The sequence below is a fragment of the Pteronotus mesoamericanus genome, unplaced genomic scaffold (genome assembly GCF_021234165.1).
Source record: "Pteronotus mesoamericanus isolate MK-2021 breed Mesoamerican mustached bat unplaced genomic scaffold, CSHL_Meso_final scaffold_54, whole genome shotgun sequence".
Taxonomy (NCBI): Eukaryota; Metazoa; Chordata; class Mammalia; order Chiroptera; family Mormoopidae; genus Pteronotus; species Pteronotus mesoamericanus.
Genome location: NW_026555321.1, coordinates 47,631,782 through 47,658,216, shown reverse-complemented (window position 1 = coordinate 47,658,216; position 26,435 = coordinate 47,631,782). Strand labels below are relative to the sequence as shown.

The 26,435-nt window shown below is 41.4% G+C and overlaps 1 protein-coding gene across 2 annotated transcripts in view; it reads left to right on the top strand.

Annotated features, from left to right (window-relative positions):
- Nucleotides 1-26,435, top strand: part of PRICKLE2 (prickle planar cell polarity protein 2) — a 149,871-nt gene that overhangs the window by 40,713 nt on the left and 82,723 nt on the right. Inside the window, exon 2 of one of the 2 annotated variants that reach the window (XM_054595359.1) lies at nt 22,857-22,920. The exons of the other annotated variant lie outside the window; for it this stretch is intronic. The gene's annotated coding sequence lies outside the window, so the exon portion shown is untranslated. The remainder of the gene's footprint in view (nt 1-22,856; nt 22,921-26,435) is intronic. 2 annotated transcript variants of the gene reach the window in all.

Below are 26,435 nucleotides of genomic sequence, written 5' to 3'. Positions count from 1 at the left end.
TTTAAGACAGGGCCCGTCTTTGTGTTGCTTACCATGATGTCCATCAGGCCTAACACAGTAACTGACAAATCTTAGTTCATTTAACAAATGACTGGATACATGAATGAGTGGATGAAGCACCTTTGATTCCCATATAGTTGTCTTGTCCTATAATGCAGGAGCAGGAGGCCCCCAGTGCCTCTTGGTCATTTTTACTGCTTTCTTTCCTAGTTTCATAACAATTGAAAAGTATTTGTAGGAAGAGCGTCAGCAGCTCACCCACATTAGGTGGGATTTTGAGCTGTGCCCTAGGAATGGGTATGATTTTTCAGTCTTCCATTTACCCAGTTGCCTTTTGAACTTTGTCTAATCAGTTAGCTAATTAGTGCCAAAGTTAACAGTAAAAGCATTACTACTTCGACCACCAATAGCAAACATTTATTCAATGTTTGCTGTGTGCTGGCTCGTGTTAAGTGCTTCACATTAATTCTCATTTGATCTTCAAAACAGCCTACTATTCTTGTCCCTCTTGTAATCGAAGAGGGACAAGTGTAGAGTTTGCAAGTGTCTGAGCCGGGGTCTGACCCCAGGCAATCCACTCCAGACCCCATGCCATATTGTTACCTCTTATGAAGTTGATAGTCATGTGTCCTATCTTTTTCAGAAAGATTAATCTATATCACTTTGTGTTCCAGATTTTCTCTTTATTGTTTCACTGTTAATCACTTCTTATAATTCTTATATCATCATGCTGACAATAAGGTCAGAGGGTAGGAGCCCCAAATGAAGAAACTGGAACATAGAAATTGAAATGATTTGTCCATGACTACACCAGGCTAGGATGGCACTGCCTCCCCTTGGCCTGTGGCTTCCAAATGTTATATTTGACATTCTACTTCTTGAAGGATATTGAGGTCACACTGAACTATTCGTTTCCCCACATGATCCGAGTTTTGTATGATGGACGCTTAAAGCAGAGTATTACTCACTCAATTGTATTGTTTGTATTAGTGAAAAGTTATTCCAGGTCCCATGATTTTCACCATGAAAGGTCTTCTGTGAACTGGAAAAAAACATTCTGAAAGAAGTTATTAAGCATTATTAATACAATTATCTAAAACAAAAGACATAATTTAACTTCCCACATCCAACAAAAAATTCATTTGAAGCTTTAGGAACTCCAGCAGGAAGGGCAGATCTCATCATAGTAGGTTCTTCAGGTGGGGAAGGGGTGGGGGAGTGTAGGCCGGGAGCCATGTTGACGGTTTTGTCCTCAGGGACGCTTGTGTGCACAGTGGAGCACACTTCTCTCTCCCCCTCCCAACCCCTCCCTCACCTTCCACCTAAGGAACCCACAGTGCTTCTTTTCACAGGCACAGGGTCCAGAAATTTGGCTTGGGCTCACCTCTCACCTGGCCCAGAATACTGCATTGGCAGCATTGAAAGAACAATTGAATTTAAAGAATAAAGATGACCGTAGAAATACTCAGAGCACAGACATGATGGCCATGCTAGTGGAAGGAATGCCTTGGGGAATTTTTCTGACTTCATCCAAAATGTCAGAAATAACTTATTTATTGACTATGTGACATTGTGTCAATCCTCACCACAGTTCCATTCAATATTTACTGTACTAAAACTTGAGCTAAGGGAGAGCAAACACTGTGCATAGCAGAGTGTAGGTGCCCAGGAAATATTTACTGAATGAAGGGATGGTACAGATGAAAAATCTGAAGACCCCCAAAGTTAAGTTACTTGTGCAGGATCACATCACTGGCAGAAAACTAAATCAGGATTTGAACCCAGAGCTACCCAACTCTACAGAGTTCTTTCTTTGTGATTGCTTAGATCAGCCTCTTTGTTGGTGCAGAGAAATGGAGATTGGAGATGCAAGGGTATCTAACAAAGCTGCAGTCTGAGGTCTAGGAAATGTGGGTTCTAACCCATCCATGCTGAAATCCCAGTGTGACTATAGAAAATGCCCTTCTCCACTCAAAGCCTCAGTTTCCTAATCTGTAAAATGGAGAGATGGAAGCAATGTTCTCTGAAGGTCTAAGTGTCCTCAAATGCCCCAAACAGATTTATGCTTTGTCATCTCCCATGCTCACTTGGAGGTGGGGTCAGGAGTGGAAAGAGGGAGTAACTAATTCACCACCCAAGCACGTTGAGGAAAATAGCCAAATGTGTTTTGTTTAAGGGATGCACAAAAATTCAAGGACAACATCGTCTCAAGCTAACAAACACCCTGAAATGAAAGTTGAGAGGGAAAAAGTAGAGACATTTAAAGGTTCGATACAGCTTTTTTCGGGGGCGGTAGGGGGGTGGGGTGGCGGGAGAGCTGATTTCACTCCTGGATTGGTGCAGCATATAATCTGAAACAGGCACTCAGGTTGATAACTGTGCCCAGATCTGCTGCCCTGCACAGAAGAGTACCACTTTAAAAAGAAAAAAATGGACATGTATCTTTAAAGGTTCTCTTATATGAGATATTTTTGTACTCCTTTGGACGTTGCATTGCCAGCGCCTTTGCTGCATCCAGCATGGGCTTTCTTCCTGTCTCCCTGGCTTGGGGATTATTGATTTGGAAGGCAAGGCTAATTTACATGTAAATAAATCTCAGCGCTGGGCAGCGAGGACAGGACGTCCAGATGCCGGGACTGACTTGCTTACGTCACGGCTTCATTAGCATGCGGAGGATGCGAGCACTGCAACAGCGACTTCTCTGGCACCACCATCAGCTCCGCCGCCTATAGTTATTATTATTTTTTGGCCCAGCTGCACATTTCCTGGTTCAGTGGCTTGAGCTCTGCGACCAACTGACTGGTTGGCCCCGGTCTGGCTCAGGTTCAGTTGGTGACGCTGATGCTGGGGTCTGAGACTTCCTGCAGATTGACGAAAGCGAGGTTCTCAGGAAAGCGATCGGATCCACAGGAAGGGTAGAAGTCACACTTTTTTTCCCTGCATGGTAGCTCTCCCAGCAGGATCTGGATCCGCGGTGCTGTTTTCTGTGAGTGAATGCTGAGCAGTTCCGGCTTGAGTCTGCCGCTGGCTTCAGGAAAGGTCGAGATTTGGAAAAAGGTTTCTACAAGAAGATGCTTTGGCTGCCTGCGGTCCTGCTTCCTTTCCTAGAAGCCAGGCTCAGGGAGAAAGTGAACTGGGGCAATTGACAAGCTCAGAGAGTCTGGCAGAAGCTACGGAGACTGGGCATTTCATCTTCCTTGGAGGTAGGTAAGGAATTTGCTCTAAATCACAAATTAAAACAAGTGTATTTTCTAAGGAGGATGAGAAAACTAGATGTAGAGGCTTTGCACTGGGGAGGACATCAGGCCTCCATTATCTTAGCTAGGTGGCATTTTTTAGTGGCCCTGTGGCACATTTTGCCTTTCTTATGCTTTTTAGAAAGCTCAGTTGTGAAGGGACATGTCACGGCTATAGGGCTAAATCCTGCTTTAGGAGCAACATTTCTTTAAAAGAAGAGCAGCTGTCTTTTAAAAAATAATAATAAAAGGGGAGAACGTTTAAAAACCAAACACTGGGGAGTGTGCTTACACAGTAGTCATTTCAGTTTAGGATGTCAGCAACCATTAGCGGGTCTGAGGAATGGGGGCTTAGCTGAGACTTCCAGGTAAAGAAATGGCACTCCAATTATTTAGGTTTAATTTTAGGCAATGCTTTCAGATTACAAATGGTGACAGAGTTCCAGAATATGACTGCACAGCCTGGCGGAAACACATGACTCAGTGTGTTCTCTACATCGGATTTCTTGCAGGAGTGTTCATAGTTAGGTCTGCCCCTGTCTCTTGGTTTCCTGAAAACCAGTCACAGCATTACTAGTCTGCCACGGAGGTCTTGGGATGAAATATTTAATCCTGTTAGTGGTCTTAGAATATGATGGGGTCCAGTGAGACTTTCATGAACCATAAATAATCTAGGCTGGGCCAGATTACAGAGGGTAAGTGATCTGTACCAGATGCAATGCCATCACTGGGCCAAGCGTGGCTCTTGTATAACTTAGGCACAAAGGTTATTTCCCCAGCGAGAGAGTTCTGCCTCGAGTCAGCGCATCCATGACCACAGTCATGGGAGGGCTTCAGTGCGCCATGAATACATAGACACAGACCTGCCGTGCACCCATGCTGCGGCTTGCAATGCTGCAATCTGCTTTGCTTGAACATCTTTTCCCAGAATGTTTTAAACCATCTCAGCAAGACTTAAACTCAGTGAAGCAGACTGGCCTCCTTGCTGGAGGCCAAATTGCTCTAACCCTGCTTCCTTTAAGGCTTACCACCTGCTGACGGCTTTCACAGAGGGCTCAAGATGAGTGTCCTCATGGGCTCCAGAGTGAGTCACAACTTTGACAAATTTACCATATTTTAGAAATTTGGATTTTGATGCCTCCTTGAGTGCTTGTAAAGGCTTTGCCTTTCCATCAAATGCTCTTTCCTCTTGGGAATTCTTTTTTAATGTGAAAGTTAAAACATGTTGGCTCCTTTGGACATTGTCTATAAACAGTTGCGGGGCAGCCAGAAATAGTAAAATAGCATAGTTTTAAATGGAAGGGTTAAATGGTTTGCCACACAATGTAGGAGAAAAAAATAGAAATATAGGAAGGAATATGCATTCATAGAAGTTTAAGGAATAAGAAGGGAACTTAGAGGTTAGACAGGATGGGATGATGTTTATTGAGGGCTCAGACTGTGGATTCAGAAAGCACTAAAGACCCTGGGAGCTTCCACTCGGAGCACTAATTCCTGTCTTTATAATGGGGAGAGCAATAGAACTGATAGGCATGATGAGAGGTATAAGGATTTAATTGGATGACTCATGAAAATCACCTAGCACAGTACTAGCCACACAGTAAATGCTCAATAAATATTAGCTATTGTTGTAGTCAGTTACTTTTTTTATCATTTTAATTATACCCATTGTTTCTGAAAACAAAATAGTCTAGTGAAAAGGCGATGTTTATATCCATTTGTCTGCAGAAAGGTCTTGCTAGCAGAAAAGGTGCGATCTCCAGTCACTATCATATCCAGATTCATTCCCACTCAAAGGGACCTCCCACCCACCTTCTTGACTGAGTTGACAGAATAAGGTGTATTATCTAGGGCTGCTATATTATGCAGAACTAAAAGTGACTGGATGGCAAAATGAAAATCATTTAGCTCAGGCACGCTTGGGGAAGCCCTCCTGTTTGGACAGCTGACAAGTCACACATCTAAAACTGCAAGATCCAGATCGGAATGGAGGCATTTGTGTTTGTGTGTCTCTTTTGTCCCAACTTTGCGTGTGTGAGGCAGTTCTATTCTTTCTTTTCAGTGCAGACACTTAGCATTTTTGAGTCCATCCAGGGAGGTCTTTGAATATGTGCGTCACCTGCTGGTTGGCTGCTCAGAATTGATGCTGCCACATGGGTGACTTCGTTTGCAGGTAGACTGTGCAGGGAAAGGAGTCAGCCTCCCTGCTTACCTGACCATGACCCAGTCCTCTGCTCTTGATTTGTGTCCCTTGACATGATTCGTCTTTGCCAGATTTGTGCCCTTTCTCCTTCTGTCATAAACATACTTCACTCACACAATTTAATGGCGGTTTCTCCCTTTCCTCCTGACATCTTTCTTTTAAACTTAGGTGAACTGGAACTCTCCTGCAGAGGTCTGCAGGCCAAACTAAAAGTGAATTAAAGGAGCCAGAGGAGTCTGGCATAGGGTCCCTTCTCAGGAAATTCAGAATTGGGACTTGATCATTGCTGATTGCTATTTGTCTTAAGTAAAATTGTGTTTTGTGTGGAGAATGGTATTTATACCTTGATAATAGCCCACCCCACCCCCCTTGCCTCCTGATTATATATATGATCTTCAAAGAGTTGCCTAACCTCTCTGGGCTTTGGTTTGTTCATGTGAAAATTGGAAAAAAATCCCCTGGACTCATGTATTAATGGGAAGATGGCTGCAATGCCCTTGCCCAGTTCCTGGTTCCTATTCAATATCGGGCTTTATTTCCTTCTGCTGCTGAGGACTTTCCCCTTTCCCATTTAATCCCAATCTGCGAACACCAGGGAGCACTAGTGTTCAGGAAACTGAAGACCAAAGAGGGAACATAAACATAACTTACCCTAAATGACACAGCTGGTGACAAATCCTGGTACCCGTCTACTATGCATCAGTTGCAGAGGCTGAATTCCAGCAGGGTTCTAAACCACCCCGCTGTACCGCTGGCCTTGAAGTAGCAAAAACTTCTTTCTTCAAAAGCCCTAAGCCATGGTCTCCTCTCTTCTCTGTTGTTTTTCAAACATACAAGAGTCAAAATGCTCTCTCCCTCAGACAGGAATTCTGGGTGGCATTTGGGTGAAGACCCACTAAAACCTTTCCCTATTCTTTTTCTCCTGTTCATAATCAGTAGCTGCTGGTGATTGTGAATGGTCACAAACTAAGAAGCTTGGGAGCAAGGCATTGACAAAGTCTGTTTTCCTCACTGATGCTCTTGATTGACATATGCCATTTTACTCTTGTCCTAACCTGTAAAGGTTTTTAATGAAATGTTCTCATTTTTATAATACCCTGTTCGTGCGCGCGCGCGTGTGTGTGTGTGTGTGTGTGTGTGTGTGTGTGTGTAAATGAAGCAAAGAGAAAATGTTGGGACAAGATCACACTGAGTTTCCAGCAGCATTAAGTCTCCAAAATCTCCACTGGGGACCTGGTCAGTTGAGTTTGGAGACCTGGATTTCTTTTTTCTCTGGTCTGTTGTTTGAGCAGTTCTTTGTTTGGAGTCTAAAACCTGGAGGCTTGCTTGTTTTATTTCCCTGGGGATGAGAGAGAGAGAGAAAAAAAGCAAGGGGAGAGAGAAAGGGAGAGATTGGATTGGAGGAGCTGGAGGAGGGGAGAGGGAAGATGGAATGAGCCAGCAGCTAGGAGAATATCAGAGCCATCTCCACTCCACTGGGAAGGGCAAAGCTGAAGAAGGTTCCCTTTGGGTGAAATTGCAGCTCAGAAGACAAAAGCCTCTGTTCTTCAACTAGAAAGTCCTTTCCTCCTTTCTCCATCTGTCCTACAGAACTCATAGTGCAGCCATTTCAAATCCTAAAACCCTACTCATGCCTAACACTAGGTATGTTTTACACCAGAGCACACAGACTGTTTTACAAAGTGCATGAAGTAAAAAGAGCACATTTTCTGGTACAATATGAGCCTGCCTTTCCTGGGTCAGTGTAGAGGGTAAACTTCCGGAACACGTTTGGCTACTAACTCTGTAAAAATCAAGCTGGCTGAACCAAAGACTCAGTGTTAATGAGAGCCCACGCAGAAGAGGCGCAGTAATACTATGGAGAGCAGAGACTCCGCAGACATCACTGGTGGGGCATGACGGCATTGGGGAAGTTGGGGCTGGCCTTGTCAGGGAGCGCCTTACCAGAGCAGCAGCGTGAGCCTGTGTCAGGAAGAAGGAACTATGGCGGTTTCGGCTGTCCTCCTCCTTCCTGGTCCCAGTATTGGAGCTTCTGTGTGTTAACCATCCTGGGGCACACAGGGACCCTTTACTCCTTGGGATGTGGGACTGCCTCCTGCCTGTCTGACGGATAACTGACTTGCGTTGCCTCTGTTCCTCTGGCACTGGGAGTGATTGGTCCCAGGTCCCCCAGTCCTCTTTGGCTCTTTAAAATCAGACCTTGCACATACTATCCAGCCCCATCCAGGGTTAAAAGTAACTGGGACAGGAATTCTTAGCATTTTGTTTCAGCTGGGCAGGATGCCATTTTTCCAGCTCTCTTCTTGGCATCCATTCTTCAGTTGTGAGTCCTCAGAGATGCTTGTTCATGAAAGTTCCAGGATTCAGCTGAAAAAAAGCTACACTTTCCGTGGTCACCGGGTCAGATGTTTCCAGGGTAGCTATTAGTATATATGTAAGTGCATATTTTGGGTGTCTATGTGTCTGTAGATAGTCTGTGTGCTTATGTAAATGTGTTAAAAAATAACTACTATAGATTGTGCAACTACTGTGTGCTAGCTGACATGAAAGATAGAGAAACCAAGACTCCTAAAAGTTAGGAAATTTGGTCAAGGTTGCACAGTAAAGAAAGAGTGAAGTTGGGGTCCGAATCCAGAATAATCGCAGTCCAAAGCCTGATTTATCAGTATGTCCACCACTCTAGACCTCCTTGTACTTTTTACTATAATATCATTTGTGAATAATTTTCCTTTGCCTTCTGTGGATCCCTCATTTGAGAAATACCTCATTATTTAGCTGCTGAAATAAAATCCTTTTGGTCGCTATTTTGGTAAATTTGGAAGCATCCAAGAGAATACGTCAGGCATAAAACAGAACATATGGCTTCTTCATCCACAGCTTTGAATGTGGCTTTTAAAATGAAAAGGTGAGGTTGGTTGGAAAGTCAGTAAAATGTGCTGAGATGAGGATGAAAAGCTGCATACCAACAGAAGGAGTCTTTTGGAGGAGAGGGCGCATGGGACACTCTCCTGGGTCACACTTGTGGCCATGGGCAAACCAGTTGGAATCTAGAGAGAGGGGCCAAGCTTGTTGGCTCTTTTTCCACTGTTCCAGGCACATCGGGTTCTAACTAAAATTGTTTCCCTTTTCTGAGCCTCAGTCCTTTTTTCCCTAGAATAAATGTCCTGAATCAAATGAACTATTAGTTCTCATCTAGCATTGACCTTGGTAAGCGTAAACTTTAGGAATGAAGTCAGCTGGTTGGTGAAGACATGTGGTTTGCGTGGTGGGCTGCCCTTGGGTGGACAACTAAAAGGCCAGGTTTTATATCAGGACCTGACCGCTCTGCTGACTATGTATTAGAATATGAGAATCAGTAGCCTTCCAGAGAATGACTTGGAGCTTCCTGGAAAAACATTGACCTTTGGATGTTTCAGAGGAATGAAGAGGGGGTGGATGGTCCCTCAGCATGTTGGTGCTGCCCATTCCCGCTCAGAAGCCCCCTGGGTCTATGTTATGCACGCACATATTCTGCAGAGTGCTAGAGGCCCAGGCTTCTCCAGTTTCATATGCACACACCTGGGGGAACTGCTGAAATGCACATGCTGCGTTTTTGACAAATTCCTTGGTGATACCGATGCTGCCCCTTCTTTAAAATAGGAGTAACATATTCCAAAAGAAAGAAAATTTAACTAAATTCAGAAGACCCAGATTGTAGTCCTAGTATTATCATCTCTTATTTGAGTGAACCTCAAAGAAATCACTTAGTTGCTCTGTGACTCAGTTACTCCTTCTGAAAAGTAATGTAAATAATTAATAACTAACATTTAATGACTGCTTACAGTTGACAGAGTGCTCACTGTTTTATATGCTATATCTTATTTACTCCTCATGATAACCTTATGAGGCAGGTTATGTTATCCTCTGCATTCATCAAAAACTAAGCAGAGAGGTTAAATAACTTGCCTAAAGTCACACAGCTTAGTAACTTACCAAGCTGGGATTTGAATTCATCCTGTATAACTCTGAAGCCTTCATATCTTACAGAGACAGTAGATGTGGAGGATCCTGGAACTTATTTGTGTGTGTGTTTTTGTATATACGCAAACATCATAAATAAATATATTCGCTTATATGATATATATACTTATAAATATTTAGGGCACCTGAAATCATAAGAATTATCTGAAATCATTGCCAAATGAGGTTGTCTTGTTTTCATTAAAAAATGATTGTTTTGGTTTATATTAATTAAAATCAGATGCCTCATGAAGTTTTGAAGAACACTGGTGTTTGCTCAGTTGTCTTGGATAGTTCAACAAGGGGGAAAATGTTAGCTGAAGGGATTATTTAGAAGAATGGGAATATTTAGAGTTATGGTTAACTGAGTGTCTAGTTTTTTAGAATTAAATCCCATTAGTTTTCAATCTTCTTCTTTTTTTATTTTTTGTAAATTTGGACGATAGTTCTGATCACTTTTCTGCCTTAACAGAAAGAGCAGGGTTACCCAACTGAGAGTATCTTTGTGACTCAGGATATGGCAGCAATGTAAATAACTATCCTGAACCTGAATTCATTCCCAGTGAATGTGCCTTGTAAGTAGAAGTCATATGCGGCTGATTGTGAGCATTATATGACTTTGATATCTATCACCTCATTGGACAGCAGGATGTGACTTGGCATGATAAAGAGATGTCTGCTTTTTCCCCTTATTCTTTCTTGTTTTTCCCCTAGAAGCTTCATTTAAATGGTAGGGAAAACCTTCTTCAGTGCAGAAAGTTATTCTTACTTGAGTGTGTACCCGTGTTTGAACTCCATCCTTGGAAATCTCCTGACCATAGTATTAGTATGGCAAAAATCTGGCACCTGCATCGCCAGGTGCTTGTCCAATACAGACCTCACTAATGACCACCACGCTCTTTCTGTCAAGACTAAACAGAACCTCAGAATCCTTCTCAACACAACACTCCAGGTAGCCTCTACCCATCAGCGATAGCTTGCCCTGCAGATTAACCTATGTGCCATGTTTACCCTTGCAATTCCCTGGAAGTTGGTTCTCTTTTCAGTTTAATAAATAATTATTAAACACCTACAAATTGCTTAGGCATGCTAAAGAGAAATTGTATTTTCTACTTACTCTACATTTTATTCTTGCTCCACAAGCATGGATGACCTGCAGACTTATTGAAAGTTTCCGTTGAATTGTTGGTTAAAGGTTGTATAGATTTTTTTTTCTTTCTCCGTTATATGTACACCCTGTTGTTCTGATTAATATGGTGCCTATCCTTAAGGCTCCTGTCACTTTTCATTACCAGTGATAATCCAGCTTTCCTGCCATTGTGCTCCCAGAGGAGTGCTTCCTTTACATTGAACCGTTGTCTGTGGGCATCCTTTGGGCAATCCAGCCATTCATTGGCTGGGAGGCCAATACAGATGGCATGGCTGCTCTTTGCTCAGCAACTGTGTAACTCTCCCCTGACAGCTTATCCATCAAGATTCAGGAGTTCATTAAAATTACTGCTTAAGTCTATCACTTGCATTTGAGTTCATTATCTCAGAGGTCACCTAGAAAGCCTGTCAAGACTAGGGTCTTGCCATGGTTTGGAACTGTGTATAGCCCACCTTCCCCCTTCCCCCCACCCCATGCTTCCTGTGGAGGTTGGGCCACTTTGAACACCTGCCTCATTAGGAAGGAGGGTGAAAATACAAAGCAAAGAATTCGCATGTTCATCACTCAACAACAGGAGCTTGGGCTCTTGCTAGAATGGCTTCTGAAAGGTGAACAGATGGAAAGCAGTCACTGGGCTTGATTTGGTCAGACAAGCTTGAATTTGCCTTCCTTTCACGTTGTCAATTTGGCTGCCTAAACACCAATGTGGTTTGCCTTTGCTGTGCTTAAAAATTGTTTCAAATCCTTTACCACTGAATTGCTGAGATTTAGCATCCTAAATGGTAACTATGATATGATGTGCTACTTTGAACTTTTAAAAGAACATTGCAGAGAGTAAGAAATAGAACATCTGCAAGGTACCAGGCACTGTCTCTGGCCCTATGGGGAATAGTAGAGAAGGTCTTTTATACTTAACCAGTTCTCTGAACCAGGTGTTTTTAACTTGGGTCCATGAGCATCAAAGAACCAGAGAAGACTGACGAACTTTTTGAAATTAAATGCAAAAGTTTCTGTGAATGTGTGTGTGGTCATTTTTGAAGGGTGAGATCAGATCCTTAAAGACATAAAGTCACCCAAAAGGTTAAGAACTACTGGAGTGGCAGGAAGATTGTTATAGATACGTCCAGGAAAATCCCCATAGGTTAACATGGGACTGGAAAAAACTGTCCTCAGTGGAAATTCGAGGTCTGTCTGGAAAAAGTCCAACGATTATTAATATAATGAGAACAGTTTGTGTGACATCGATGTAACCCGGTAGCCAAGGAGAGTGGGCAGGAATGCAGATGTGTGAACAATGACAACTTCACAGTGCTAGTCAGTGGGGGTGGTAGATGCCGCTGAATGAGAATGTGTACTGTGTGGCTGTCACATTCAAAATGACTGAATGAGAAGAACAATAAATCTGCATCAGATTTTGTGTTAAGCTTGAACATTCCTCTGCAGAAACTATTTGGATGATTCAGAAGGCCGCAGCCATGGGCAACTCGTGATTGACAGCTTCATCACAACAATGTGCTCACTCATGTATCACGGCTCATGCAGAGTTTTTTGGCCAAACATCAAGTCACCTGGGTGACTCAGCCCCCCTACAGCCCAGATTTGGTGACCTGAAATTTCTGGCTTTTCCCAAAACTAAAACCACCTTTGAAAAGGAAGAGATTTCAGACTGTCAGTGAGATTCAGGAAAGTACAACGGAGCAGCTGATGGTGATTGGGGACCTGTGTGAGGCCCCAATGTGCCTACTTTGAATGGGACTGAAATGTCATTGTCCTATGTGTGGTGTTTCTTGTATCTTGTATCTCCTTCAATAAATGTCTCTATTTTTCATATTACATAGCTAGCTGGATACTTTATAAACAGACCTCATATACTTTTCTCCATGGCTGCCCCTAAGTAATCCTGAGCTCTGTGGCACTGGAGGGAGAATTTCCTGGTTGTCTTCCATTTTACAAATGAACAACTTGGGGACTGTGGTCTCAGATACCAAGGCAACAGGTGTACCTATTCTTCTGTTTCAGACACTTCTCATTATTCATTTAACAATGTTTTGAACATTTACTTTGGGTTAGGTTAGGGGTTTTCAGTCTTTCTATACTCAAGGCATTCTTTAAAATATTGGATTTACACTTAATTGAATTACACTATAGTTACAGTTCAGTTCTCAGTTATTCTCAACAGAAAGCATATTGTCCTCCACCCTAACCTTCCTTTTTCACATACTTTCATTTAATCTACAAAAAATGGCAATCTTTCTTTGGTGTAGTTTTGATGATATACTACTGATCATGTAGTTACCTCACACTCTACATTTTTGGCATCATTGTAATAAAATATAGGTTCAATTATTGCATAAAATAAGTAATAAAAAATTTTACCCATCCATCATACTTTGTTTGCGTGCCCATGTAGGACCCGTAGCCTGCTGGTTCAGTACTATCAAGCTAGGTTCTGGGCTTTGGCATTTGAGAGTCAAAATTTTTAAAAACTGCCTTGAATGCTCATTGTCCTAGAAACAAGATAAGCTCCTTGACCTTACAGAAGTTACATTACAGTGGGAAAAACATAATAGACACATCAACAAGTAAGATGGTTTCTGATGGTGAAAAATGTAAGGGAAAAAAAAATTTAAGAATAATAGATAGTGAATGAGAAGGGGAAAAAGGATATTTTTCATAGGGTACCTTGTTGGAGGTACCTATGAATGATGAGATGAATAATGGAAAGTAGGCCAGGTCATAAAGAGCAGAGAGGAAGATATTCCAAGCATAGGAACAGCCACTGCAAAGAAGCTAAGGGAGGGATGTCCTTGTCAAGTTCAAAACACAATGAAAGGTCAATGAGGCCGAAATGTGGTAGACAAGATGGGCAGTGGGACAAAAGGAAGCTGGAGAGAGAGGAAGGGGCCAGATTACATATTGGATCTTGTAGGCCAGGGTTAACAAGTGTGCACTTTGTTCTAATTGCATAGGCATGCTAATGACACATGTTAAGCAGGATTGTTGAGTGTTACCAATTACACTCAATTGATACAATTATTTTAAAAACAAACAGCTGATAAAATATAGATTCTAGAACAGTGAGATTGAAAGCAGGGCATTAAAAGTAGCCCAGGCAGGAGGTAATGATGAAATGGACTAGGGGAGTAAAGATACAAATATGGTGAGATGTGGTGATGAATAATGACTGAGACTTGCCCTATGTACAAGGAAGTCCAGAGTCTGGGCTGGTGGTGTTCACTCTATCAACTACACCAGGCATGTGAGGGCTTTGCTACATCTAACAGGCTTTGGAGCTGGGAGGAGGGAGGCAGTGTGCATCTAGGGGCAAATATCCTTCAACCATCACCTTGTCAAATCTGAATATAGAAATTTTAAATAATTTTAAAACTTAACTCCTGTAGAACATGTAAATTCAATTAATCAAGGGCTTCTTTCCAATAAAACACGAAACTAGGAAATGTTATTTTTTTTCTGTGTACTCTCCTCTATCCTCTTACTGATGCAGAATGGTTCGTAACAAAACTGCAAAAATCTTTTCATAGATCCAGCTTGAATAAGAAAAGTCGGCATCTTGCCTTTTTGGCCTGTCCCTGCTATGAGAAACCCTGAGAAACTTATTTTGTTTTTTCCCTTGTACTTGACGGAAGCAGGGCTCTCCTGAAAATAATGCCTTTCCCTGTTGCATCTAACTCAGTCTGAATTGAGAGGCTTTACGCCCAGCATCAATTTTTGGGAAACACCCAATTTCTTGATGCTTTTGTTTCCTGAGTCGCCGGGGTCATCTTGAGTCTTTGGCCTCATTCACTGAAGAACATGGATTTCTGGGAAGTTTTTGCCTTGAGCCCTTCAGCACAAATAGTAAAGGGCCCCTGTCAAGTTTTGAAGGGTGTGACCATTGCCAGAATCCCCACAAGCCAAGCCCCTGAGGGATGTTTTTGCCAGCTGGCCCCCGTCCATTCCAGAAATGACTGGATTTCAGTGCTTCTCTGTGTATGGAGCTGGCCGAGTTCCCCTGGATGAAAGGCGGCCTAATATAAACTGAAAATGTTATTAATAAGCAGCCACTTAAGAATTTCCTATGACTTGCCAGTGATTTGGGGGCCTCTCTGTGAACAAGGAGAAAAGCACAACTTGTTTTACATGGATTAAGGGAGCAGTGCAGTCAGTCTGAAGGGGCCTCAAAAAGGCATTCAGGCATTTGGTGAAGAGCTCTGGGGTCCAGCAGATTTGGGTTTGCATTTTCATTTTTATTGTCTCCTAGCTGTGAGTCTTGGGTAAGTTCCAGAAACTCTGTGAGCCTTGGTTTTACCATCTGTAAAATGAGGATAATAATAATTTCAATCTCAGACTGTGCTTTGAGGTTTAAATAAAGAATACATGGAAAGTGCTCAGCACAGAGGCCAGCATCTGCTTAGAAAATATTTTCTTCAAAAGAAAAGTTGAGAAAATCATACCGTAGAAATGGAACCAAACTGACTTTACCTCCCCTGTCTTGGTGGGAAATGAAGTAGATTTGAAGTTGTAGACATTCCAACACTTAGTAGCACAACCATAGCATGTGGCCTGTCTTGGCTTCGCCTTCTTCATCTATAAAATGGCAGTAATCACCCTTACTCTTCTGACTGACCTTACAGAGATGTTTGGCAATTCACAGAATTGTCTGAATTAAAAGTGTGTGGTAAGCTCTAAAGTGTGTGATTAGTCCCCAGGGTGATTCATTTAATATCCAGTTTGTCTACCTAATTGTATATTGGTAAGAAAAAAAGGTTACTTGTGTGACCTGGAAATATTAAAAGCATGGTAAGGTTTAGTAAGCCTTTAGTAAGGATGGTAATCATATTTACCTTCCTTAGTCTGGAACACTTTTAGTATGTACTAGGTGTTTCATAAAGACATAAAAATGACTTGTTCATCACCTATCTCTTTTCCATTGATCTGTTTCCTTCCTAACTAGAATATATTACTGAGGCCTAGATTGACTTCTAGAGAGCAAGAACCATGATAATTTTTATTTACTTGTTTGTTTTACTTTATATCCCTACACATAGCATAGGATCCAGCAAACATAGCCAGGTTTCACTATACCAAACGTGCTATATGTGTTAAGGTATTTAATTCTAGCAGCAACTTAAAGAAGTGGCAGAGTTAGGTTTTAAACCCAAATCACTGTACCTCCAGAATCTAAGGTCTTAATCCACTGCACTTTATTTACAGTCTTCAAGTACTTAGGTCATATTTAATGTCTCATCTCTTGTCTACATGAGATTAGCCAGCATCTGCTACAAGGTAGGTAGAGACTTAAGAAGACCCTCAGCAGATGGCATGGAAAAGAAAGAGAGAAGGGCAAACAGATATTCTGTGGCATCTTCCAGCTCTTGCCTCGAAGTTTGCAGGTGAAGTGTTAGAATGGTTTGCCATCATTTCTCAGAAGGACTTGTCTACAAAGAAGGAGCTCTAGGAACTCGCTGTGCTAAGTGTCCAATGAAGCAAAGACAAAGCATGCTGTAAAATCACTGTTAGCCTGTGGACAAAGTGGAGGAATCTATTTACAACGAGTGACCACCCACCGTTCATCCACCCTGGTTTATCTTAGCAGGGCAGTGGGTCCAACAGCAGCTAAGGAAATTGGAGTTGCTCTAGGTTCGAACTGCTTTTGGTAGAAACGTGATGAGGCAGGTAGCAGTGTTGCCATGGAGACACAGTCAGTGGCCCAGCTCTTCTCCTTTGCAGGCTCCCTCTGTCTACTCGTCACCATGCTGAATTAGCTAGCTGGTGTTTGGTGGGCAGATTCCTCACTGGCTATGAAGACATTTGCAATAAAGTCAAGACTCCTTCCCATGGAGCACATGTGTCTGTCTCCATCTTGTCACCCTCTAAGACTCCTCTCAATACCTTAATGACACCATGTTCTCCCACTGCCACATCTTTATTTACCAGTCAGAAATACCCCTTCCTTCTCTTTTCACCTAGCGACCTGCTACTCAGCATCCTTCAGGTGCAGCTTCCTCAGGGAGGCCCTCTCTGACTTCTCATTAATAGGAACTCTCTGTAGCACAGTGCCTGGAATGTGGTAGGTTTTCTATTAACTATTAACCTAACAGCAAAGTCAAAGTAATTTTCACTTTTGTTTGTTTTAAAACTTATTTTGAAAAATCACAACATTACATAGAACTTACAAGAATAATATAATGACTTTCCTTATACCCTTTTAGATTTCTCCATCGTTAACATTTTGCTACATTTGTGCTTCTCTCTTTCTGTCTCTCTCCCCCACTTTCTTATTCTTCTCCCTCCCCACCCCACATTCACACCTTATTATAATTATTGCTGAACCATCTGAGAATAAATTTCAAACATCATCCTTTACCTGTACATATTTCAGCATGTATTTCCTCAGAACAAGGGCATTCTCTTTAACATCCCCACAAGTACTCTTCACTTTGAAAGTTGTGGTCTAGCTCTTTGTGGCTGTATATATCTTTTGTCCAAGCGAGACAGGGATTCCTGATTGTTTTTGTTTGTTAGTTTTAATTCCTCACAACACCTACCAGAATACTTAGAACATAGTAGATATTCAGTGAATTATTGTTTAATAAGTAAAACTGCCAGGGGCAGATATTTTTGGCATTCTCTTCTTACCCCTTGGCACTCACCATTCCAGTATACTCTGACCCATGGTTCCTGTCTCAGTAGAAATTATAGCCTTTTGCTTGAGCCAGCCTGTCTTGCATGCAGGGTAGGCCAGAGGGCCCCAGGAGTGGTCCTCACCCAGGCACTGTTGGGAATTGGTGGATAAGTACCTCTGTGTTCTTGACTCTCCAGTGGAACACCTCTGAGAAATGTTCTATGCCACCTCCTATACCTCACCTGAAATGAGTCACAGTCAGAGTTGCCCAAAGCTACAGACTGCTCATACCTCATTGTACATTAGTTAGCATCCTTCCCTTCCCTGCTTTTCTTCCCCAATTCCCTGTCAGGGCTTCTTGGGATTTCCTCCCAAACTTCATTATGCTCAGATACCTTTTGAGGATCTGATTTTGAGGAAACTCAATTTATGGCCACATCCTTCAGTTGCTGAGACATCATACCTGTAAATAAAAGTATGGCACAAGATGTCCAAAATATGAAAAGTCATCCAGGAGACTTATTTTTTTTAAAAATGTGTCTCCACTGCTCAAAAATTACAAGATAATTTATCTAAAGCAGGGCACTGTATATTTCTTCACTGAAGTATGAATTGACATATGAATTAAGAGAGGAAACAACTGCCGCTGAAAATTATCCTAGACCAACCTTGGCAGCACCAGGGAGAGAGAAGCTCTTCTTGGTGCAGATGGCCAGAGCCACTGGAGCCTGGGCAGAGGGCAGGGAGTTGGACGGGGCCTAGCAGCAGGGTTTTGGCTCTCGGAACACAGCAGCCTCCTACCCAGCTGGCCCCATCATGGTCTCCGCCCTTTCACTTCTGTGTTTATTAGGAAACCATTATTCCTTTCTCATAGAGATATAAATCTTGCTTCCAGACATGGCAAGTGTCAAGGTTCATGCCTGGGTCCCTCGTTCATCCTGCTGAGAGAGGGGAAAACAAAATATTGTGACCGGGAGATAACAGGATATGCTGACATCTAGATATCAATACAGAGGGATATAAGGATTCCAAGGAGAAGGGAATTTGGGAGAATGGAAGAACTTTCTTACGCCCACTAAGATGGCACCATCCCCTAAATTTTACATCTGTGCTTGAGCTTTGGGATAGGCAGTGGCTCAGCCAGTTCGGTCACTGTCATCAATGTAGACAGTGATGGGAGAGGGGAGGACACACACCGCCTCCTGAGAATGACTCATACGGTGCTCTTCCCACCTCAGAGCCTTTGTACTTGCTTTTCCTATGCCCAGAAAACTCGCTGCCGGGCTTTTCTCAGAGTTGCCTCATACTCAGTCTTCTAAGCGCAACTCAGATGTCACTTCAGTGGGGAATTCTCTCCTGGTCCATCCTCATCCCCTCTCTCCTCTATCTGTTTGTTTCCATCATGGCACATCACTATATATAAATGACAAATTTACCTTTGTTTGCCTGCCTGTTGTCTGTCTCCTTCTCTTGACTCGAAGCTCCATGAGGTTAGAGATAATTATCTGTATTAATCACTGCTCTGTGCTCAGCACCTTAGTACAGTGTCTGGCACACAGTAGATGCTCAACTACTGTTGTCTGCTTGGATGGTTGGTTGGTAGGTTGAATGTTTCAGTGGATTTGGGTTGATGAATGAATGGATGGATAGATGTGGATGGATGATGGATATGGATAAAGAGAAGGATGGAAAAATGCACAGAAGAAAAGAAGGAAGGAAGATTTAGCCACCAAAAACAAGGTGGTAGAAAGAGCACTGGTTTTGGAGTCAGAGGACATAAGTTCTAATTTGTATGACTTCAGCCAAGTGGCATATAAGTTCATAGCCTAAATTTTTATAGCTGTGAAATGGCTAAAAATGCCAATTTAACAGGACTGGTGAGAATGAATAAATGAGATAAATTATGTAAAAATAATGTGACTATTATAAATCTTCCATAAATGTAAGAAATTATGTCAATAGTAGAAATACAGCCTTCCCTGCCATCCTCCAGTACCAAAGCACCTGTTGGAGTGGAAGGCAGGAGTCAGGGCCCTGGAGGGCAGACCTGGTATGTGAGGTCCTTGATCCTTTGGGAGCAGACTTTTGCCTCTTGGAGCTCCCTTCATTTCAGGCCAGCCTCCACAAATATATTTTTTCCTCTCTGCCATTCCGATCCTCCACTTGTGTTTTGGGGGTGGTGGAAGGTGGAAGCCGAAGCCCCGTGTGTGGGTCATATAATCCTATAACCCAAGCAGTTTTGGAGAGGAACAGCTTGCGTCCTTTATGACAGCTCAGTTTTGACAACTCTGACTTATTCATGGTGGGGGCAGGATTATCTCAACAATATCTTAGGGCAGGGGGACCTTGCTTCCGGTTCTTACTGGCTCACTTAAGCACAGCACGGTCGTGCCTTTTTTGTTAAGTACAGCCACTGTCTCTTTATTCACTTATTTCCGGGCAGCCTGCAACCCAATAAAAACTCTCTTCACCCAAAACACTTATTTGCCTCCTGAAGCCTGGGAAAGGTGTTCCCAAGGGCAGTAAACTCAGAATAATTTTTTGGCTCATTTTAAGCTGGTGCTTTGCATGGCATGTGAAAAGATGATGCTCTCATTAGAAACCCTAGGAAGCTGGACAGCAGAACAAACTGAAAAAGCCAGACTCCTGCCCAGCTGCTCCTGGGCCTGTCCTGCCAGGACAGGTCTTTGGGTGGTTTGAGGTGACGTAAGTTATTGCAGCACTGAGAATATGTGACTGGTGTACAGAGATGCAATTTAGAGCCAGTGCTTGGTGGTTTTAAGTTATCCATGCCCCATCTTTCCCCACTTGCACAGAAAATTGAAAGCTGATAGATGTTGAAATCTGGTTTTCAGATGTTTTTTATCTGTAGGACCTAACTGAACTCTGAGATACCCATAAATATATATGCAATCCCCATGTTGTCGGCATCTTCCAGACTACGTAAATAAATTCTCTGATCCGGCTACAGGGTACCAGATCAGAACAAACCCACTTACCAGAATTGAATAATGCACAGCTATTTGCTGAGAGTATTGTGTGTGCACGTGTGGGTGGCTCTGGCTCATGTCTTGTCATTCCAGGCCAGAGCCTTGTCTCTTGGTACTCGCTGATGGCGAACACATAGAATGAAATCTGGTCTCCAGTTTCTTAACACGAGGGAAAAAGAGGACCAGCAGCTGTTTCTGTTTAACAGTGATTATCTCTGGGACTGTGAGTGTTTTGAAATATTTTTCTTCTTCTGTCTTATCTGTAATTCCTGATCCTTTTCTACATTAATTGTGTGTTGCTTTTTTTAAGGATAAGGAAGCAGTAACTTTAAATTATAATGAGGAGGAAAAGATTTCCTCTTATTAAGAATAAAAGGAGTTATTCTTTGCCTTTAGTGAGCTGGAGTCATGGAAGAATTTAAATACCCAAGACACATCTGTTATTTAGCAAAGTGCTGTGGAGGCCTTTGGGTTATTTTAGCACTTTGTCTTTAACAAAAGTATATTTTCCCACGCCTGATCTCAGCTGACTGAGGTGTTGCCATGCTGAGTTCGGCATTGTGCATATTCCTCATCAATCACTTGGTGCGTCTTGGGGCTAAGCTGCTCTTTAAGCAGTCACCCCTTGATGCGATGCATAAAAGTGGCCTGAACCTGATCTGTTCATGGTCTTGGGACAGACAAGCCCATACAACAGGTGAGGTGAAAGGCAGGAGGACAGATGACAGGGCTGGCAATGAGAAACAATATTCTGGTGGCTGGTGTAGTCCTGCCTCTCACCAGCACCTTTCCACACACATGCCCCAGTGGGTACCCAGCTGAGTGACAGGTGGGCTTAGTGATGCAATAGTTGAAGGCATGGCGGTCGGGAGGAGTTGGCATAGATCCCCTGGAACGGTATTTTTTTAAAAATTTACATTGCCCAAAGTTGCTGAGACCATGAGTTATGTTGGTAGAACACACACTGGTTTTCAGACTATACTCTGTAGCACCGTCTAACTAGGAGGCTAGTTACAGAAGTGTCTTCCAAGTGTGGTCAGAATTCCCTGGGCTGCTGGTGGAAGTGCACTTCCTGGGCCCTGTGTCAGACCTGTCTAATCAATGTCCCTGGGGTACATCACTACTCCTGAAGCATCTCCCTGGAATGTTTTGGCAACCAGATATGCAATTTCCCATGACTAGAATCATTATTTATATGCAGAGTTTCATGATTAGGAATTGTCTTTTAAAAGTCATCAATAGCCACCCCCCCCATCTTTTCATCATCTATCAAATTACTGGGCACCTATTTCATATTTTCATAAGTACTGGAAATGACCTGGAGGAATCCAAGACAGTGTCCTGGCTTCCATACTTGTGTCTTTGCGACCTTGGGACCTTAGGATGATGGAAATGCCAGGAGTTTGGGAAGGAAGTTGAGCTTGAGAGAAATTGAGTTCAGGGTCTCCTTCCCTCACATCAACATGGGCAGCGCTGTGTTAAATATTGAACGTATTTCCATATGTGAGTTCTTCTGCAAAAGATATATTCCTCTCATTAAAAAAGTAGGGGAGAGTGAAAGAGACAGTGAGAAGGAAAAATTTTTAGAGGGACCTAATGATGATTACAATCCCATCCAAATCTAGAATGCTGTAGTTCACAACTTGAACTTGTCAGAATCATATGATAAAGGAAGATTTACTTTTGCCTTCATTCTGTCACTTATCACACAAGCAAGGCGTGATGGTTCAGAGTTTAGTGTTGTACATAACCTGTCAACACCTCGAGGATGAGGGACCCCGCAGGCACACACCCAGTCTTTTTCTAATGAACCCTTCCACATCACGGTATGTAAGCTAACTGATATAAATTGTTAGCTGTCCTCCAAACAGTATGGTCACCAGTGCAGATGACCAGAGTACTTTGAAATGGTTAAAAGGAGAGACTCTACCTGTATTGTTTATTCCATGGAAGAACATCTCAAAGTGAAAGAAAATGAATGAATAGCTGCAACTTCTTTTGTGGGGACTGGGGAGTGTGTGTAGGGGTTGTTTGCTGGGTGGAGGGAAAGCAGGAGAGGGAATGCAGGATCTCTGCTCTCTGAATCATGCCTTATTCCTTGGAAACTTGTCATTCACAAATCCAATTATATGCAGGTAGAATGTCAATTCTGACAGAATGAAACCAATGCATGCTTCATATGGTTGAATTTTTTAAATGAAATCCTGCTTTACTAGCAGGTTCTATTTTCATAAATGTCTATTTGGGGAAAAAAAGACCAAATCATATACTTCCCCACGTACTCTTGAAAAGCTTTAATCAATGTGTCAACAGACAGAGCTGTTGGGTGTTGTTGTGTGCGTTTTGCCAAGATGGGGAGAGACACATGAGGGTCAAGAGAAAGCCTCTTGGCTTTACCTCTGACCCTCTGCTCTTTATGAGCATCTGGACATTGAGTTCCCCATTTGTAAACAGAGGTTATTAAATTAGTCTTTCCAAAGGCTCTGATGAAACCACTCTGAGGTTGAAACTCTTTACAAATAAAAGTGCTTTGCCACAAGAGTGCCTATTAGTTATAAATGAGGATGGAAGGCAGGCAGCTGGCAGGGAAGCACAGGGTCCTCCTGGCTTTGATTTACCACTTTTATTTTCTTTGCTTTTTTTTTTCTCTTAGGTTTTGATTTTTCTGAATGTGTTTGCTGTTCAGGAATAAAAGGGTATTCTGTGGTTGGAATCAGGTATGCCGTCTATAGGTAATTATTTTTGTTTAGGAGTCAGATAGATCATACTTTGAATCTCTGTTCTGCTAGCTATTTAGGGCTGACTTTGAACATATTGCTCAACCTCTCTGCACCTTTGTCATCTTCTCTGGGAAGTGAGGTGGTATCTTCTTTCTTGGTGTGTGAAGCTGGACTCCTTTGTGTAATTTTAAGAACGTCCACTGCTGTGCATTCTGCTTGTGAATGTCCCTACCCCAGCCCTGATGACCCTCCTGCCTCATCTTTCTTGTTTTCTCGTAGCTCTTAGTGCCTCTCATATACTAAATGATTGAATTTGTTAATGTTTATTGCTTACTGTATGTTACTCCCCCTCTAAGAACATAGGTTCCATGGAGGCAGGGATCTGTGTTTTGCTGAGATATCTCAAGTGCCTAGAGCAGTGCCTGGTAGGTGCTTGATAGTTATTTGTTGAATGACTACTCAGGGCTTTTAGCTGTCTCCCCTTTCTTTTATGTTCGTGCTTCTACTTAGTGAGACTTATTTTGGAACTGGTTCTATAATTCTATGTTTCATATTCTTCTTGTCTTGTTTCTTTCCTTCTTCTGGAGATTTAGTTCATTAGATCACACCCGTCCAGCTTTAAATATTGTGCTCTTCTCTGCATTGCTGAATGAGTTTCACTAATGAATATTCTAGAATCTGAATTTGGTAAAAAAAAAAAAACAAAAAAACAAAAAAATTTCTACTTTTTGTTTTAAAAGTATGACTTTCTAGTAAAAAAAAAATTAGTCACTGAAGAACTACCTAAATTTGCTTAAACACACTAAAACTTTTTTTCTTAAGTCATAAGCTGGCATAAAAAGTTCTGGAGGGGAAAAAATCTGACAACTTTCCAAAACTTCCAGCTTCTTTAAAGTAGCTGATTAGTTAGTTACTGTTAAAATGAGCTCTGACTGTTTTTAAAAGGAACAGCAAGGATTTGGATGAAACATCTTTGAGTTTGGAGATGCAAACCAGATCCACGTGTGCATCTGTCTGTCTGTATTTTTGGTCTGATAAAAAGCAGGAAGTAGGAGAATCTTGACAAGCTTGATTTGGCTGGACTAAACTGATTTTGTTTCTTCCGTACATTTTAGTGTCAAAATTCAGGCACAAGACATTAATAGGATAAAGACAAAAAAACAACTGATCACCTCAATCAGTGCTTAAAAAAAGCACTCAGAATCCAACATCCTTTCCTGATTAAAAAAAAAAAAACACTCAGCAAAATAGCATAGCAGAGATCTTCTTCAGTGTAATAAAGGACAACTACAAAAAGCCCACAGCTAAATTGTGCCTGATGGTGAAAAATGGGCTACCTTACCTTAAGATCAGGAGCCAGACAAGGATGTCCACACATGCCACTTCTAGTCACCATCATACTGGAAGTCCCAGCCGGGGCAATAAGGCAAGACAAAAACATAAAAGACATCAGATTGGAAAGAAAGAAAGAAAACTGTCTATTCACAGATGACAAGATCTTGTGTATAAGAAATCCTGAGGAAAGCACACACATACTATTAGAACGGATAAACAAGTTCGTCAAGATTGCACAATTCAAAATCGATGTACAAATATCATTTGTGTTTACAGTAACAATCTGAAAAGAAATTAAACAATTTTGTTTATAATGGCATCAAGAAGAATAAATTACTTAGAAATAAACTCAACAAGAGAAGTTCAAGATCCATAATGGAAAACCATAAAATAGCACTGAAGACATTAAAATATACTGAAATAAATAGAAAAACATCTTTTGTTCATGGATTAGAAGACTTAATATTGTTAAGATAGCAATATTCTCCAAATTGGTATACGGATTCAATGCAATCCCTATCAAAATCCCAGCAGGATTTTTTTTTTTTTGCAGAAATTGGCAAGCTAATTCTAAAATTTATATTTTATGATGCAAATGCCAGGAGCCCAGAAGAACCAAAACAAATTTTTAAAAGAAGAACAAAATTAGAAGACTCCCACTTCACAATTGCAAAACTTACTACAAAATGACCATAAGGAACACAGTGTAGTACTGGCATAAAAATAAACATACAGATCAATGGAATAGGATTCAGAGCCCAGAAATAAACCTTTAAATTTATGATGAGTTGATTTTGGACAAGGATGCCAAGACAATTTAATGGGGAAGAGAAAAGACTTTTAAGAAACAGTGCTGGGACAATTGGATAGCCACAGGAGAATGAATTTGAACTCCTACTTCATACCTTATGTGAAAATTAACTCAAAATGGAAAATAGATCCTAATATATGAGTAAAAGCTAAAATCATAAAACTCTTAGATGAAAATACAGGAATAAATCTTCATGACCTTGGGACAGGCAGTGGTTTCTTAGATTTGATACTCAAAGCACAAGCAGCAACAGAAAAATAAATAGATTGGACTTGGTCAAAATAAAGAACATTTGTTCTTCAACAGATATCATTAAGAAAGTGAGGACAACCTATATAATGAGAGAAAATTTTTGCAAATCATATATCTGATTAAGGATTTGTATCCAGAAAATATATTTAAAAAATGCTTACAACTTAATGGTAAAGACAGATAACAATTTTCAAATGGATTACGGATTTGAAAAGACATTTCTTCAAAGAAGATATATAATAAGCACATAAAGAAGATGCTCATCTTCACTAACTATTAAGAAAGTACAGATCAAAACCACAATAAGATACCACTTCACACCCACTAGAATGGCAACAATCAAAAAGAAAGACAATAACAAGTGTAGCAAGGAAGTAGAAAAAATGGAATGCTCATTCATTGAGGGTGGGAATGTAAAAGAGTGCATATATTTTTGAAAAACAGTTTGACAGTTCCTAAAGTTATTAAACTGAAAGTTACCATATGACCCAGCAATTCTACTCCTAGGTATCAACCCAGGAGAATTGAAAACATGTGTGTACACACACACATGCACACACACACACACACACACACACACACACTTATACATAAATATTCAGAGAAGAAGCATTATTCACAAAAGTCAAGAAGTGGAAACAATCCAAATGCTTACCAACTGATGAATGGATACAAAAAATATACAATGGAACATTATACTGCAATACAAGGGAATGAAAGATTAACACATGATGCAACATGGATGAACCTTGAAAACATCATGCTATATGAAAGCAGGCAATTTGAAAAGTTTATATATTATTGTACGATTCCATTTATGTGAAATTTCCAGAACAGGCCGAACAATAGAAATGGAAAATAGATTAGCAGTGGTTGTCAGGACCTGGGGAAAGGGAATATGGGAAGTTATTGCTAATGGACACAGGTTTTCTTTTGGGGGTGATAAAAATGTTCTAAAATTAGGCACTGGTGATAATTTCACAACTCTGCACATACTAAAAGCCAGTGCATTGTACACTTTAAAATAGTGAATTTTGTATTATATGAATTGTATCTTAACAAAGCTGTTATCACAAAACTCAGACACGTGGGGATTAGGATTATGGGCTCTTCA